Source organism: Vicugna pacos, chromosome 24 (genome assembly GCF_048564905.1).
Source record: "Vicugna pacos chromosome 24, VicPac4, whole genome shotgun sequence".
Classification (NCBI taxonomy): Eukaryota; Metazoa; Chordata; class Mammalia; order Artiodactyla; family Camelidae; genus Vicugna; species Vicugna pacos.
Window position 1 is genome coordinate 10,101,345 of NC_133010.1, and position 17,234 is coordinate 10,118,578.

General features: G+C 54.1%; 1 pseudogene; it reads left to right on the plus strand.

Moving 5' to 3' along the window:
• LOC102525858 (uncharacterized) overlaps nt 1–17,234 on the plus strand; it is a 77,441-nt pseudogene that overhangs the window by 40,569 nt on the left and 19,638 nt on the right.

A 17,234-nucleotide genomic window follows, 5' to 3' on the forward strand; every position in this document is an offset into this window, starting at 1 on the left:
AGGATGGAGGTTGTGGACACTCAGCGAGCTGGAGTGAGTTACCCAAAGCCACACAATCTTTCCCCTCCACCACACCTCCTCCCGTCTTCACCTCTTGTTGCCTGATTAATTGTAGATGATTGATCAGTGGTTCTGTATTAAAGACAGTGTAGAGACTCAAGTTTCATACTGGGATGAAGAACCAGAAGGGACTGATGGCAAGAGACTCTGTGAGGCAAAGGGGGAGCCAAGAAAGCCCTGTGGGTAGGATTGCCCCCAGTAGTCCATGGGGTCTTGCCATCTACCCAGGACCCATTTTGCTTGCAGCCTAAGCTGCAGGAGTCAGCTGCACCATATGATGGGCCCGAACTTCCCAGAACCAAACTGGGCAGGTGCCTGCTCTCCCAGCAGTGGTACTCCCCCAGCAAGCCTGTCTCCCCAGCCTGGGTCACCAAACTTCTTGCCTTTGTTGGGACTGCCGCTGTGCAGCTCAGGATCCCAGAGCTGGGGGGTAGTCCAGTGATGGGGACATGCAGCCAGCACAGGTGGTAAACAATGGGACTTCCTCCAGGGCACCACCTGCTCCTGGACCCAAAAGAGACCCAGAGGAGCATGTAAGAGGATCCAGGTCAACTCTCACCTTTCCTTTTGCAAGATGCCCGACAACTGAACCTCTTAAGACTTCTCCAGATCCCCGAGGTCCCACGTCTATTCCAACTCTGATCCAGAGTACCAGAGGGTCCAAACCTGCACAACTGCACATGTGCCCGGCCACGTGGTGAGCTCAGGAAATCAGAAAGAGGAAGCAGTCCCCACCCGCCACGTTCTCAGTCTAGCTGTGGAAATCAACTCTGTCCACTGCCAAATAATGACAGAACAATACAAGGAGGTGACAAAGGGTGTCATTCCGTGGTTCTTCACACTGGAAATCCTGCAGTTTGGAGACAGAAGCGCTCCGTGTGGCTGGACTGATGTGGGATGGTTTTGTGAAGGATGGTGGACAGGAAAGGGGTGAATGCAGTGCCAGAACCGTGGGGAGGATCAAACTGATGGATTCAAGCTGGCAAACTGGATGTCTCCCCACAAGGTGGGCTCAGAGAGGCTGGAAGGAAGCCAGTGATCAGAAATATGGCCCTGGTAGGCTTTGCTGCCCTGTCAGCAGATGGACTGTGAGGATGGGACCACTAAGATGTCCTGGAGTGCTCTCAAACAAACAATCCTGCTCCTGTTGAAAATTCCTCTGCACCCACCCACCCAAAGGGATGGGGGCAGCAGCATCTTGGTGCCTGAGTGTCCACAGGACCCCTTCCCCTGGGTCAACCTCAACACACACGCACACATACACACGCACAATTATCTAGCCGGACCTGGCAGAGTCTCAGCAGAGAGGTGACTAGGTTTTCCCCATCTCACCTCCACCTGGCTCCTGGGCTGGGGCTGGAGGCATGGAGCTGTGTGGTTCCTGGCATCTTAGAGCTCACTTCTGGCACAGGCCAGAAGCAGAGAAGAATCTGAGCTGGTCAGCGTGCTAAGTGGCAAGGGCAGGGATTTAGGGACACGAAGGATTGCAGGGGTCAGAGGAAGTGGGGCTCATTTAGAAAACAATCTAAGAGCTGCCCTTTACTGAGGCATCACTGTGTGTGCTGGGCACCTGGCTTCTGTGATCTCAGTCAGTCCTCACATTTCCACCAGGAGGGAGGTACCATTTCTCCTCTCCACTTACAGACGCAGAAATAGGCATTTCTTAACAAGGAGGTTAAGAGCAGAGGTTACTGGCAGAGATGGGGTTTGACCCTACGGCTGCCAACTCAGGAGCCCCAACTCTTAAACTCCCTGAGTACTGAGTGATGACAGCCTGCTGTAACCTAGGGGTGGGGATGGGTAGAGAGGACATCAAAAGTCCCTCTGTGACTTAGGAAAAATAAAGAGGGGAGCTGGGTGTTCCTGTGCTCCAGAGACGTGAGATGGCGTCCCCTGCTCTCTGCGACTGTCAGTCCTCAAGCCCTCCTGCCTGCTTGGCAGGATGAAGGACAGGCTTTCTCAGACAGACAGGAGAGGTCAGGGTCACCGCCGGCAAAGACGCACCCCGTGCTGCTCCTGCCGCCTAGACGGGTGCTCTGATCGTCCGCTGGAGATGTCGCGCGGCAGACAGGCAGGCTGTGATCTTCAGAGAGCTGCGGTGCATCTGTGATGACATGTAGGCATCAAGATTTGCATATTTATTATAGATAAGCTGTCAAAATGTATGTTGTCAATTTCACCTTATACTCTAGATTTAATGGTGCGCGTAAAGGACAGAAAATCTTTAATATTAATATTAATATGATTTTAGATTATAAGACCGCATTGTAGATATCAATCAGCCAACCCTTAAGGACATGTCACTCAAGTTGATATAGTTTATAGAAAATTAATGTAATCCATCCTGTATGATCTATTACAGGGGGCATGAAGAGAGAGAAGAGCATGTGTGTGCTGGGGGCGGGGGCTGGGGGGCCATTATTACGTCCCACTGTTTTCCATAAGTGCTAATTTGTGTTCGTGCCTGAGACGTCAGAGGGCGGAATCTGCATATTTTAGGCTTGTCAGGGACCTCGGAGATTAGCCATGCCATTGGCTCCACGTTGCTGTGAGGAAACAGAGGACCAGCTGGGGGAATGACAGGGCCACAGTCACTCAGTTGGTGGCAGAGATGAGCTAGAACCCAGGCTTTGTGAAGGCCCTGCCTCTCTGCCCACTCTGCGCGATGCGCCCCAGGGCTCCAGAAGCTGGAGAGGGTTGTCGGCCGAGGCCCCAGGGCTCCCTGGTACACTCCCATTTCCCCCTCATCCCTAATCGCGAGAGGCTGCCTGGGCAGAGGGCTCCTTCATCCCTTTCAAAGGATCCCAGGAGCCCTCTGGTCCTTCGAAGGGCTCCTCCTGCATGACAAGGGGCCTGGTGGGCCGTGGCAGTGTGATTGCAGAAGGGCCAGAAAAGTCCCCAAGCCCCTGCTGCTGGCTCACCTGCCTTCCAGCCCCCGAGGCCCTGGCGTTGACACTCTACTCGCTCAAATCCTGGGCTGACCATCTGTGAGGGGCATGGCAGCATGATGGGGACCTAGTGACGCCAAGAAATGTATGATGTCATAAGACTGTTCCCTCCGGGTGGGACGGGATCATCCCAAACACATCTTAGGATCTGGGCTGAAGCCTCAGCCCTCACCTGTGCTGGTGCCAGCAGCACTAGGCAAGCCCCAACCACTTTGAAATGGGCTTCTGGGTTCCAGGGAGCTGGCCAGGCTGGATGGAGCTGAACAGAGAGCACCTCTGCATTCTCACGTCCGATTATGACCCTGGCTACCCACACCCAGCTTGCTTCAACTACACGGGGGTGGGGGGGTGGGGGTGGGGAACAAAGACTGTTGCTCTCCACCATCTGGGTCAACAGGTAACCCAGAGGCCTCCTGGACCACAGAAATGCCTGTTCTCTTAAATGCTTGGCTGTAACACACTGGCCTACCAAACTGCCCCTCTCTGAGCCTTCTTTTCTACACCCATATCCTCTAAGAGACACCCACAGTGCTCTGGGGTGGTTTCTGCACTGCTGGCTTTGTGCAAGGACCCAGGATGCGGGCAGAGACAGGGAGCTGTTCCTGGGAGCTTGGGCCAGGGGGAAAGGCAGCCTGTTCCTCTGGGGTCAGGCCCAGCCAACCACAGTGGCCAATTTGGGTGCCCAGGGCTTGCAGGGAGAGAATACAGACCTGGGAAGATGAAGGATGGTTTCCCTAATCTGCAGGCCTGCCACTTGGTCCTCGGGGACCACAAGCCCTCTAGAAGCCCTAGACTTACCAAGGGGATGGGAGCAGCAGCATCTTGGTGCCTGAGTGTCCACAGGACCCTCTGCCCCTGGGTTCTCCCAAGTCCTCAACAGAAGGACACCTGGTCTCCACCACTCGGCCAGCCCAGGACTCTGCCTCCCTTACTTCAGTCCCCAGTTCCTGCTCAAGGCCTCCTGGCTGGCACTCCCTCTCGGGGACAAGAATCAGGAAAGTCCTGGCCGGGGTAGTTCATGACCACTGGAGCTTACATACATCCACACTTCTTATCTGCAGTAAGACAAGGCCTGGCAGGGCTCCATAATCACAGAAGCTCAGAGGGTGGGCGAGGCCCAGGCCAGTGCGGGGATGCTTGCGGCCAGGGCTTCTCAGCAACTCCTAATGGACCCAGACAAACAGATGCGTGCCGGGCAGCCACAGCTCTCGGCCTCTTGTTTACATACCGCTGCAGACTCGGGACCACCTGAAGCATTTTTTATTCTGTTCAAACTACACGAGCCTCCTCGGGTACTTTGGTGTGCGTGCGTCTGGACAATGGCAAAATGCTGATAGGAGAGTTTCTTTTCTTTTTCTTTATTAATCTTTCACCAAACGAAGCCTCTAAGAAAGATGACCCACAGAACGGGGGAGGAAGGAAAAAACAAAGCCAGACAAAATGAGGAGGGCACGCTGGCCCTGAGCATGCTTCTTTCTTCCGGGAAATGCTATGAGTCCAGAGGGGGTTTCAATCCAGGAGGGAGAGTGTGGCCATCCCTGACCCTGCGGGCTCAGAAACCCACCACCTCACCCCCCCCATCTCTTCTCCCCAGTCACTGTTCTGGGTCCCAGCTGTTAAAGATTTAAAGCTGGGCAGGCGGGGACAAACCCAAGTGTCCAGGAAGAAAGGAAAAGCAGGTGGGATCAAAGGGGCACCCCTCCCCCGCCCCCATCCCCATGGCCAGACCCTTAGAGGCTGCCAGATCCTCTGCGGGATCTCAGCACCTCCAGGTAGAATCAACAAGACACCGGTCTTGGTTCCATCCGACTTCAGGATTCTTAACCTGACGCTCTCAATCCCCTGTGGGAGGGAGGATTCATGATCAGTTTCCAGGGATCCGATGCCCCCCTCCCCGAAATTATATGCAAAATGGCATGCACGTCTGTGTGCGTACACGTGTGCATGCGTCCATGTGTGCGCCTGTTCGGGGGCGTTTTCTAGGAGAGTGTCTTCCGTGTCCATCAGACTCTCTGAGGGCAAGGGGTGCCTCTGACGCATTCAGAAACCGCTGGGCTGCCCCTCAAACTGCTCAGCTATGGAGTCAGGGCCTTGCGAGGCAGTGGACTGCCCAGCAGTACAAGTGTGCAAGCTAAGGTCCTGCACTTAGTTAATCAAACCCCAACCCGGACAAGATCGCCTGGGGCTGGCAGGGGTAGGGGTGCTCTCCAGGCCCCGGCAGCCGCCAGGGTCAGGGGGCTCCCTGCCCTGGAAGGACGGCCATGAGGGCAACTCAGCCGGCTGTGGCTCTGAGCACGTGGGTTCTCAGCATCTCTGGTCCTCCATCCCTGCTGCCTGCCCAGAGATTACTTTCTCTCCCTGACCCTGTCTGTTTATTTCTGTGTCACCAGTATCTGTTTTTATGTATTCTCGGGCCCCCTTTCCTGCGTTTCCTCCATTAATACTTCTCGTTCAGGGGAGGATAAACAGGGTCATAATCACACCATAAAGTGAGCCACGGGCTGCGTGTCGCTTATTGCCCAGGGGTCTGCTAATTGGAATTTATAAAGTTCAATAAAAACTATAATCCAATAAGGCCTGAAACTCTTCTTCATTTATCTTAGGGGTAATATTCTGCCTGCCCGCCCACCCGCCTGCCTGCCTGCCTGCCTGCCTGCCTGCCTGCCAGCCAGCCAGCAGTGGGAGGCCAGGGAGCAGCCAGCAAAAGGGCCTTCCCCAGGGGCCATTGAGTCCCCGAGAGTGGCTAGCACTGAATCCAGAGCTGGGTGACCAGATGAGGGAGAGTGGAGGGCCTGATGGGGCCCAGCCTCCCCCTCAGCCAGCCATGATGGCCATCTCTCGGCCTGGGGATCCCACATCCCTAGCATTGTCTCTTGCACCATTACAAACACTCCCCTAGTTACAGCCCCTATATGCTGTGCAATTGAACCCCACCAGCCCTGCTTCCCCCAACATCTCTAGGAAACTCAGGTGACCTGCTGCAGGGAATCCTGCATAAGGGTGATGGACCAAACCCGGGATTGAAGGTGCCTTTCCCGGCCTCAGGGGGTCCACAGAGCAAGATGTCCCACAGAGTGTTCACCCCAACCAGAGCTCCATCACCGAGCTGTGCTCTATCAGGCACCCTCCATAAGCTGTTTCCCAGACTCAACAATGAGGGAGGCAAGTGAAGGTGGGAAGGGGGTGCCCACAGCCAACCTGAGGAGCTGCACCCTGGGGACGGTCAGAGGAGTGTGTTGGATGAGGGAGGTGACCAACCGTCCTGGTTTGCCTTGGACTGAGAGGGTTCCTGGACATATGACCTTTTGTGCTAAAACTGCAGCAGAAAAATGTGACTGAGAGAATTGTCCACAGGGTGGGCTGAGTGATGGGGAAAGGGGGTGGAGCTCCCAGGAGGACCCAGCCCTGCCCCTGGTTGGCAGCCGCTCTGGGAACAATATCACTTTCTCCCAAACACCTCCTGCAAATACCGTTTCCCATCACCTCCCTGGAAGCCCTCATTCGAAAAATAAAATTAATGCCCTCCAGCAGGAACACAACTGCTCTGAATTCCTGATGCAAACAGCTGGCCCCCTGCTGGGCACTCTCTGAGGGAGGGAGCAGGGGACGTACCGGACAATGCCAGCCCTCCAACGAGGACAAGGAGGGGAGAGAATCTGTCCCACACGGTATTCCTGGCTCGCTCAGGACTAGGAAGGCAGAGGCCTACAGAGCCCACTGCCCCCTCCAAACCCCTGCTGGGATGGGCTGTGTGTGCGCATGTGCACATGCGTGTGAAGGTGTGTGATGCCAAAAGTAGACTGCTGTCCCCAGGGCTCTGTTTTCTCACAGCGGGTCCCACAGGGAGACAATACTGGCCATGCTATTGTCCTAATGCAGCTCCTGGGGGAGGGAAGGTTGATCAAGAGGTAAAATGGGGAGGCACCCAGTGATGTACCCCCAGAGCCGAGCTCTTGGCAAGGAGGGCTGCAGCAGACGCTCGCTGCTCACACCACGCCAGCCGTGGGCTGAGCCACCCTCTCTGAGCCCAGGGCCCTCATGACCAGTAGTGTAAATGGAAACAGCGAAGTCTTTGGAACCAGACCTGCCTGGGTTCTAAATCAGCTTTCTGCCGCGTCTGTGCTGTTTAGCCTTGAATAAGTTATTCACCATCTTCAAGTCTCAGCTTGAGGAATCAGGCGGTAGCTTACATAAAATGCTGACTACGGTGCCTGGTCCACGTGTAGCTCATTCTAATGACTGTTGAGGGTAATTTATATTTTGTGTGAAATGCCCAGATGGAGATAAGGGTTAGCCTGTGGCCACGGTTGGGGCTCTGTCTTCCCCAAGCTCCCTTTGCTGGCCAGGAGCCAAATTAGAATCAGCAGGGGGGTGGAAGGTTTCGTGAGGAGTAGGTCATCCAGGGATCTGACTTGGACTTTAGGGTCAAGAAGGAATTCCAAGAGGAAGTAATGTCTGGAAGGGGTGGAAGAAAGATCCAGGTGGAGGCGGGCAGAGCCCCCCAGCCGAGGGAACAGCATGTGCACAGGCCTGGAAGGGAGAACACAGGAAGGCCTAGGCCTCTGTTTAGGATGATGAAAGTCAGGAAATGATTTTTTTTTCTTTTTTTTTTTTCTTTTGCCAAAAGAGGTAGTTCTTGCATCTGGAACTAGAAAGGTCTAACACCCTAACCCTCCTAATCCATCTCCAGCCTCTCCACCTTTTTCCCTTCATATTCTCATCATTCATTCATTCATTCACTCACTCACTCCACCAAAGTGTATCAAGCACCTCCAGGTACCCAGCCCAATGCAGGTGGTGGCGACCAAGTGCCTGCTTTCCAGAGGGGTGGAGTCCCCTCATCCAGTCTGAGTCCCACCTCTGCTGGGGCTCTTTTCCTGCCCTAGAATTTTTCCTTTTTTCCACCCAGTCCGATCTTTCAGGGTGGAGCTGAGGTCCCCCACCCCCTCTGAAAGCTCCGTGTGTCCTTTCTGGTCATCACCTCTGCTCTCTTCTTGGTAGAAGAACAAAAGCAGCGACATCCCAGATCTGATCTGGGCTCCAGGCTAGAGGTCCTGACCTGGCATCAGCCTTGTTACCATCCCCTAGGTGGGTCCCATTGCCTGGGCAGACTCTGAGCTCCATGAATGGGGGACCCTGCCTCTCTCCAGCGCTGCAGCCACCAGGCTACTTCCGCTAGTTGAGAGAAAAAGAGAGCAGTGCTCAGGCCCACACTGGAGGCTGGGCCAAAAAATGCCAGTCCTATCCAGTTCTGTGCAGGAAGCCTCGGTCTGCAAAAGATGGAGAGAGGGAGAAAGACCTTGATAGGGTAGGACCCTCCAAGAAGGAAGTCAGGCTGGGAAGATGCTCGCGGGGCAGAGAGAGGCATGCAGCTGGGGGAGGAGGACTTGTTGCATCAGGAGATGGTGAAAAGCAGAAAGAAAAAAAAGAAATAAGGGAAGTCACTGGGGGAGGCAAGACGGAGTGTGATCTAAACCGCAAATCCACCTCCTCCAGGCTCCGTCAGGCTTTCACTGTGCTGTAAAAACCACTGCCGAAGAGCAAGCCTGCTCGATGACAAAGAGAGATAATTGGCTCTCATGCAGATTTAAGCCCAAAGTTATCAAATAATAATAGCACGCAGAAAGACACACAGGCAAATGGGCCTGGGGTGCCTGCTTCTTCCAAAGGACAAGGATTTGTTAAAGGTTTCTAAATTACGCTCCTGCAATGGAACAGGGAAATGGGGCTTTTTTTAAAAGAAAAAAAAAAGATTTTCTTGTAATGCTTAGATACATTTTTAAAAGTTCCTTTATAATTAGGGATGTAATTTATATAATTTATTTTTAAAATACCCTTTTTTTAATTTCCACCCGGTCCAGTTAAAGTTGAACTGGAAAGCCCACGGTAAATGATTTTTTTAATAAAACCGTTTAAAGGAGCCCCAACCTGAAGCGAAATAGATATGTGGGTTTTCAGAGGAGAGAAGGAAAAAAATCATATATTGAAAAAATAAATTTCCTAACCCATTTTACACCCCAGATTTTATTACCACCGGAAGGTTTTTAAAATTCTAATTCCCTCTGCTTTCCTTAAGCTGTTTGTAGGTTTACCGCAGGGCCCCCAAAGGCCTGGGACTGGGGCCCAGTGGGTCAGTTTCAGATGAGTGGCCAACATAGCTTCACTTCCCCGTGGTTCTTCCTGTGATTTGTCTGTTTGTGCATCAGCCTAGCTCTTCAAGTGAACTCGAGCTCCCTGAGGTTAATACCATGCCCCTTAGGAGAAAGAAATCTTTCTTCCGCTCTCTTTAGCACCTAGCACAGTGTGGTGCATACAGTAGGTGCTCAGTAAATGTTTGCTGATGGCTGTGGAGAAGTCCTCATCCACCAACCAAGTGGAGACCAGAAACCATTGCTATCTTCACAGGCAGCTTTAGTTCCTGTTCTAACAACCCTCCTCTCGGGTGGGAGTTGGGAGGGGGGCCTCGTTTTCGGCTCTTAGTCAAGGACCCCTTAGGGCGAGGGGAAGAGGAGCAAAGAGCAGTTTACTTTGAACATCAGGGCCAGAGAGCATAAAAGCTCTTGTTGTTTGCGATGGGTTGGGATGGCGAAAATGCAGACAGAGGTACCAAGAGATGCTGTAAGCTAGATATATTGATGTCACCGTCTTTCCAGGACCTTGCCCTCATCATCTCTCCTGTTTGCTGGGCTCAGAGGTGCGCACCCCATACCTGTTAGAAGGCATGCACGTGTACACACACACACACACACACACACACACACACACCATGCATGCACACATACCCCATCCACACGGAAGGGAGAGGGACAGACTTAGAACCTCATGAACCAATTAGAGGACCCAGGAAAGCTACTCAGGTCTGTAACTGCTGTAGCAAGACAAGGGATAAAAAGGTTCCTGAACACCTGAGGGAGGCTCATAGAGGAGGGGGCATTTGAACGTGGCCTGAAAGCACAGTTGGATAAAAAGCATAAGGACAAGGGAGGGTGTTCCCGGGGGGCTAGGATCAGTGTGAGCACAGGGTGGTGGTGGGAATGAGCAGGTACGTCTCAGGAACAGCAAGAAGAGCTGCCCAACAGAGCCTCGTAGATGAAATAGGGGAGAGAAGGTCGGTCCTGCTTACAGAGGGCCTGGGGTGAACGTGAGAACAGAGACAATCAAGTCCATTCAGTAAGAGCGGTCCACACCCTGCCCAGTGGCTCCAGGAGCCTTTCTCTTTGGAGTAAGGCTCCGACGGGGGAAGCCCACACTGCGGCCCATCTGTGGACACACATCTGCTGAACAGCGACGTGACTACAGAAAAGCTCGTGGGGATGAGGCTGGACCCCGTTCTCAGGCTGCCGCCACCCTGTCTGGGAGGCCGTCCCACCTCCCAGGTGACAGGCAGGCACTGAATGAGAGAGGGCCTGGCAGGCAGAAGGGACGGATGGGCCATTAGAGTTGGCGCAGCCAGGGAAGGCTTCCTGGAGGAGGGGAGACTGACGCTTCCCCTGGAGGACGAAGGGGTCAGACTAGGGCAGCAGGACCACGGGCAGGCAGCCAGCCCAGGCGTCTGGTGGGTGGTGGGGAGGTGGAAATTTCCTCCTCTCCTGCCAAACCTCCGCAGAAGGTGCTTTTTTCACTTTTGCCTGGTCCCTGTGCCAGTGAGATCACACCAGACCCCTCCCAGCTCCTGAGACCCCCACAGGCCTCAGAATCCCCATTCCCTCAGCAGCCTGCTCCCAATGGCACACACCCACAGGCCCCAAAGGCCAAGGAGTCCTTCTCCAAGACTGCGGGGGAAAGGGCATTTCCTGAGAAGACAGTGGCAGAGTGGGGGGAGGTGGAGGAGATAGTAACCTCCTTAAACTCCGCTCGGATGGTGGGGAAACGGCTCGAAGGGTGATCGTCCTAGAACGTGGGTCCTCTCGATACAGCCTCCCGTTCGCACTTCCCACGCGGATGCCTAGCTCTTCCTGCCTAGGACATTGGGCCGTAAAGTGGGCACCACACTGAGACCCCGACTGGAAACAATAAAAGTGGCTGAGGGGTGACTTGAAAACAGATCCTTCTTCCAAATGCCACAGGAGGGTGGGAGGCACTTTCCCAGCTGTTCCTCGCCTTCCCAGACCTGGGAAGGATGGCGGAGCAGCCCCTCCCCACGGCTGCTTCGTTGCCAAGGAGATGGCAATTACACTGTGAGTTGGCTAGGATTTTCTGCCTTTCTTTCTTTCTCTCCTTCTTTCTTTGGTCTTTAAATTCTGGGCCTGATGGACTACGGTGGCCTGGCCGCCCCCGCCTCCACCTCGCCCCCAGCTGCTGACTCTGCATTACAGGTCAGAAGGGCCGTAAACAGTCGCTTCTGAAATGACAGGTGCCCCTGCTTGGGGTAAGCACGGCAGCAGAGAAGCCATTTGTCAAAGTATTTATAAAGTGGGTGGAGATGCTGAAGTTGTATTCCCTCCAGGTTAAAAAAAGACAGAAAGGAAGAAAACGGCCAAGAGCCACGAGGAAAAGAGGAATCCAGCAACTTAGCTCACAGACCGACGCTCCCTTGTTTCACCAGCTGGAGATATTTACTGAGCGTTAAGCGCCGCGGTGGATGCGGGGACGAAGAGGTCTGTGCTCCTGCTGTGCGGGGGCTCACAGTGTGGGGACACCCACACCTGGGTAGTCAGAGGCAGTGCACGGGGGATGAGATGCGTCAGGTGGGTGTGGGAGACCAAGAGCACCCCAGGAGCCGGAGGAGAGCTGGTGTGGAGTGAGGGGTCTGCGCCTCATGCCCCAAGGGAGAATCCGGCTGAGCTGGGTCCTAGGAGGAGAGCATGGGGGGTGCAAAGCCTTTGGGGTTGAGAGGGACGGGCTAGAGCCCTGTGCAGACGTCTGGAGGTGGGGAGACAGGTCACTCGCAGGGAGCCTGGTGCGCCCAGGGAGTCCAGACTCACACACCAGTCACCTGCGCAGCACACAGTGGGGCCGCATCCAAGCCCAGTGCCTGGCTTGCCTGTTGAAAAGATGGATGGGTGAGTGAGTAGGGAAGCCTGTGGTTCCGGCTCTAAACACATGGAGATTTCAGAGAAGGGAGAGGTTGGTAAGCACTTCCTGAAAGAGGCCATCCCCTTTATTTATTCATCATTCACTCATTCAACAAATAGTTATAGAGCACCGCCTGGGGACAGGGGACACAGATGGAAACCCTCCCCAGTCACAAGGTGGGATGATGAGTGGTAAGTGGTACTCCTGGGCAAAGACCTAAAGGCTGAACTGTTCGCAGAGCCCTCCCCAAGGACCACGCGCCCTGGCCACTTCACTCTCAGGCACAGCCCTGGGTCGGCTCTGACTGTTCACAGGTCTTCCTGGCTGTTTCAGTGCTGCGAAGGGAGGGGTCACATGTGCACAGGCCAGGTGGGAGCACCTGGTAATGGGAAGGGAGACGTTTCCAGAAAATGATGCCCAGGGAGGAGAAGTCACTGTTGTGCAATCCCACAGGGAGGGACTTTGGCAATGAGAAGCCTGTGCCCTCAGACTCCCAGGCAAGCAGGAAGACTGGGCTAGGGCCAAGGGCAAGCTGGGTCTCCTTCCCTAAGGATGGAGCCACCATCCACATCCAGCACCTCTTGAGGATTCAGACACTCTCACGGGGCAAAGAGCAGGGAGCTCAGGCGGGGTTCCCCTACAGAAGTGGGGCTGCTTCTTTGGCCAGAGCTTGCTCTGCGGCTGAGGGAAGTTTGCTGGGGTCACTAAGGAATGCTGGAGGAGTAGGAGACCCCAAGTGCCCAGGAGACATACTTTGACGCTGGACCCATGCCAGCTCTGGGGAAGAAGGTCAGTGTCCCTGCAGTGCTTTGACCAGCCGAGTCTAAATGAAGTTCTGTCGGGCTGGGGCAAGGACGTGCCTGGTGTGCACTGAGAATCCCAGATTGGAATATTCTGCTCATATGTGGGGGGTCGGGGGAGAAGGCAGTGCTTATGTACTCCAAAGTGTTAATTTCCCCCTCAGACTTTATCTTTTCTCTTCTTTTTCAAATTAACCATTAACCATTTTAAAATGAACAACTCCTCATCATTCAGTACAATCACTGTGTCATACAACCATCACTTCTATCATGTTCCAAATCATTTTCATCACCCCTCAAGGAATCCCCACAGGCATTAAACAGATATCCCCGTTCCCACCTCCTCCCAGTCACTGCAGTTACTAGTCTTTCTGTCGCTATGCGTTACATATAAATGGAATCATACAGTCTGTGGCCTTTGTGTTTGGCTGTTTTCACTGTACATAAGGTTTTCAAGGTTCACCCACATTGGATAGCTGAGATGTTCCGTCCTTTTTCTGGGCTGAATAATATTCCATTGCACAGCTATATCACATTTTGTTTATCTGTTCATCAGTTGATGTAAATTTGGGTCTTTTCTCCTTTGGGGGTATTGTGAATAGCTTAGCTGTGGATATATGTGTACAAAATAATTATTTGAATGCCTGCCTTCAAAATTCTTTGGAATATATAGTTGAGTGGAAGTGCTGGATCATATGGATAAGATAAGATCATGTCTTCTTATTTATTGTAAATTTCTGACTTGTTTGTTTCAAGGTCTCCCCCTTGATCCAGATTAACTCAACACTTATTATGTGCCTACTGTATATCATGCCCTCACTAATCCTAGGAGCTACCCTGTCTGATAAGTTCTAGCTCCTTTTTTTTAAACAGTTGACAAAATTGAGGTTCAGCTAGATCAGGCCTAGGTCAACCAATTGAGAGGTGCCAGAAACTCAGAGCAGAAGTCTCAGGAGGCAGCAGAATGGGTTGGGGCAGCAGAAGTGACCCCAGGGGCAGGTGACTATGGACTGCAGAGATGGTTGTTCTCAGCCAAAAGACTGAGACTCTAATCTCACACACAGAGACTCTAATCTCAGGGTTTGTGTCTTTGGCATGTGCACAGTTAAGAGGGCTTGACTCTGAGGGAAAGGACCCTCCCCACCTCCCACCTCTGCTTCCCCAGCCAGGAAGAAATGGTTAGCGAAGGGAACCCACCGACGGTAGTGAGGGGGCTCCAAGCCAGCAGCCCACCAGACCACTTGAGCTCACAGTGTGACCTTGAGCAGCACATACGCAGATGTGATGGGAGCAGCTGGCTCGTGTCCCCTGCAGCTGCACCTGTGGCATCTGTCAGCCTGGAGAACAGGCATGCCCTACCTATGCATACCCAGTGCCATCCATCAGCCCAGCAGGAGGCAGGGGGTGGGGCGCCACTCCACACTTATCTCCATAACACTCCAGCCGACTCCCACCCCACAAAAGACCTCAGCTGCCAAGTGTAGGATGAGACCACAGCCCAAGTCCTGGACACCTGCCCTGTAATTCTGTCAGGCAATTAGCACAGCAAATGGCCCAGAGGGGTCTGCCTGTAGGGAGTTGCCCTCCCGCCTCCAAATGCTCTCCCCTGCCTGGTCCCACCTGCTGTTTCCAGGCTGATGGTGCGCACACACCACTCCCTCCCTGGCGCTCACCAACCACAATCTCCGTTGGCTCCATGGCCCCTTGTGTCTCATTCTGGCTTCTGAGGTGCCCTGACCAATCTCACCCTGTCTCTCCTCTGCCACTGCAGCTTGGCACCAGATTTCAGCCAATCAGGGAAAAGGAGTGGAGAAGGAGAGGCCCAGATGAGGCCCGCCCGGAAATGCTGGGGAGGAGATGGCCGCTCTCAGGAGTTGCAGGAGAGAAACTCAAAACTCTGCATGTGGTGACAGTTCTGGGCCTGGGGGGAATGGAGAGGAGAATTGCACTTTGGAGAGGGCAGTGGGGCAGGTGAGGAGGATGGAGGAGGCAGTACTTCCAAGTTCTGGCTTGGGCTCCAAGAGAAGGGGTCCAGGTGTGAGCAAAATAACGGTCCCCGCTTTGCACGGGCGAAAGTAAGGCGCCCTGAGCCCTCCAGGCAGCGATGTGCAGCAGGTCGTGGTGTGTCTGGGAGGTGGACATCGGGCCACTGCGGCTTAAGGGTTGCACAGGAGCCACTGTGATTCCAGCTGAAAACAGTGCAGTGGGCAGATGACCAGATCTGAAACCAGGTCTGCTCTCAGTCAGTTGCCTTCTCACCCAGGAGCCCATATTTCAAATAATTCCTCCAACGTTGAGACCTGACTAAGGTGGATGAGAGAGACCAGTGCCACAGAGGAGGCAAGGCTGATTTTAGAGGAAATAAGAAGTCGCAAATGCTTGCAAAGGAAGGAAGAAACAGATCAGAACCTGGCTTTAGGACAGTCCCCAGGCTGGCCTGAGACTGAGACACAGGAGGACAAGGGACAGATTAGGAGGGGGTGGTAACGGCCGAGACACGAGAAGATGAGCAGGAAGATCGCAGACAGGTGCTTACAGGGAGACAGGTGAGATTTCTGTCCTCTGGAATAACTTTATACATCAGTTCCAGACAAATGCCAGTGCCCTCATCTAAGCGGGTGGGGTGTACAGGGAAGGGGCGGCCTCCTCCCCACCCTGCGCCCAGCTCTCCGTCAGATGAGGGCAGGGGGTTCCGGGGCCTTGAGCAGGGTCCCAAGGGAGCAGAGGAAGCCACCTCTGGGCTCAACCAGGATCCAGGCCTTGAGCCGTCCAGACTATAAGGAAGACGAGAGCCAGCAGCCCGGGTCAGACCCCAAGCGGCCTTCCTGGTGACGGTGACCTTCTGCAGATTATTCCGTCTCTCTGGCCCCTCATTATCCTACCTCGAAACTGTCTCCTCCTCACCCCTCATCTGCCACTTGGAAACCAAGGCGCCTGACCCTCCACCTCCCAGAAAGTAAGGAGCTAGTGGGGTGGAGGCTGGGCAGGAGCTCAGGAGTTGGCAAAGTGCTCAAGGAGGAAGCAAACTTCTCTAAGTTAGCAGGGCCATAAAACGCGCGGCACCGGATGTTTTTCCCCATTTCCCAGGGAAGCTCGGCGTCATTAGTGCGCGATGCATGCTGACTGTGCAGTGGGCGTCTGTTGAGGCTGGGGAGGCTGAGTGGCAAAGGCAGGCAGGTGGGAGAGGGAACAGGAATGTTCCAGCCTGCCTGTGGCCCCAGCTCACGTTCAGGGGGTTGCCAAGCCCACGTGACCACATGATACTGCTCTGGGCAGCAACCCAACCTCCCTCCCCACCTGCCTCTGCAGGATGGCCCGAGACGAGGGCATAGAAGGGAAGTCACCCCTGGGCCCGTGAGGATGGCTTGTCCCGGCTGCAGCACCAGTGGGCCCTTCTTGGAGGATCGGGGTGGGGGCAGACGGTCCTGAGTGAAGGCTTTGCAAGGGGCCCTTCCAGGTGAGCTAGCCCTCAGCTTGACCTCGGGGGATCTGGTCGGGCTGTCCACATCTCCCAGCACAATGGGTTTTTCGGTCAGTTGTGTTTTCCCCAAACAAGCTTATACAATTAGTTTCTTCTTGTTTCCTAAATTATTTTTGCCACTCCTAATTATTTCACACTCCATATACAAGAGTTATTGGGGTGGGTAATGGGAAGCAAGGGATCGCTTCGCAGGAGCATCGAGGGCTCCGAGACAGCTCCGAGACACGCAGGCAACTTTGATTTGTTTTTCTGCTCAGAGAATGCTGAAAGGACAGGGGGGCGGCGTCGGGGTGGGAAGGGAGGGGGCAACACAGATGTGGGCTGAGGCTTTGGAAGGCGCGGTGGGGCCCACAGCCCTGGAGGAGACACCTGCCAATAAGGCCAAGGCTATCACCCTACCATCCCAGTGAAAGGCGTGTCCCAGGCAGGCTCAGGGAGGGATGCAAAATCCAGAGGAAACCTCTGCTCAGTGACATTACAAAAGGAACACACATGGGGCCTGGCACTCCGCTGAGAGCTTTGCGTGTGTCACAACAGACCTGGATCGATCCCATTGTACCATTTGGGAAGTGAGGCTCAGAGAGGTTAAGGAACTCACCCAAGATCACACAGCCAGGAAGTGGTGGAGCCCAGACAGGAACTGTCTGATATCAGAGCCTGTGCCTCTGACCACCCTTTTCCCTGCCTGTTTCTGGGGTTTTCTTTGTTTCCAGGGATGCTCCCTAGGGGTGCTGCCCTGGGAGGAGAGCACTTACTTTAGGTGCAAAGGGCTTAGCCCTGCAGTCATCCCCACCTGGCCCCCCAAAGCCCACTGTGCCTGCATTCCATCCAGAACAGACGTGACCATGCCACACTCCCCTTGGGACAGCCCCCACAATGAATGTGTCCGTTCCAGCTCAGCTCTGATGATGGGAGATTAGAATTTTACTA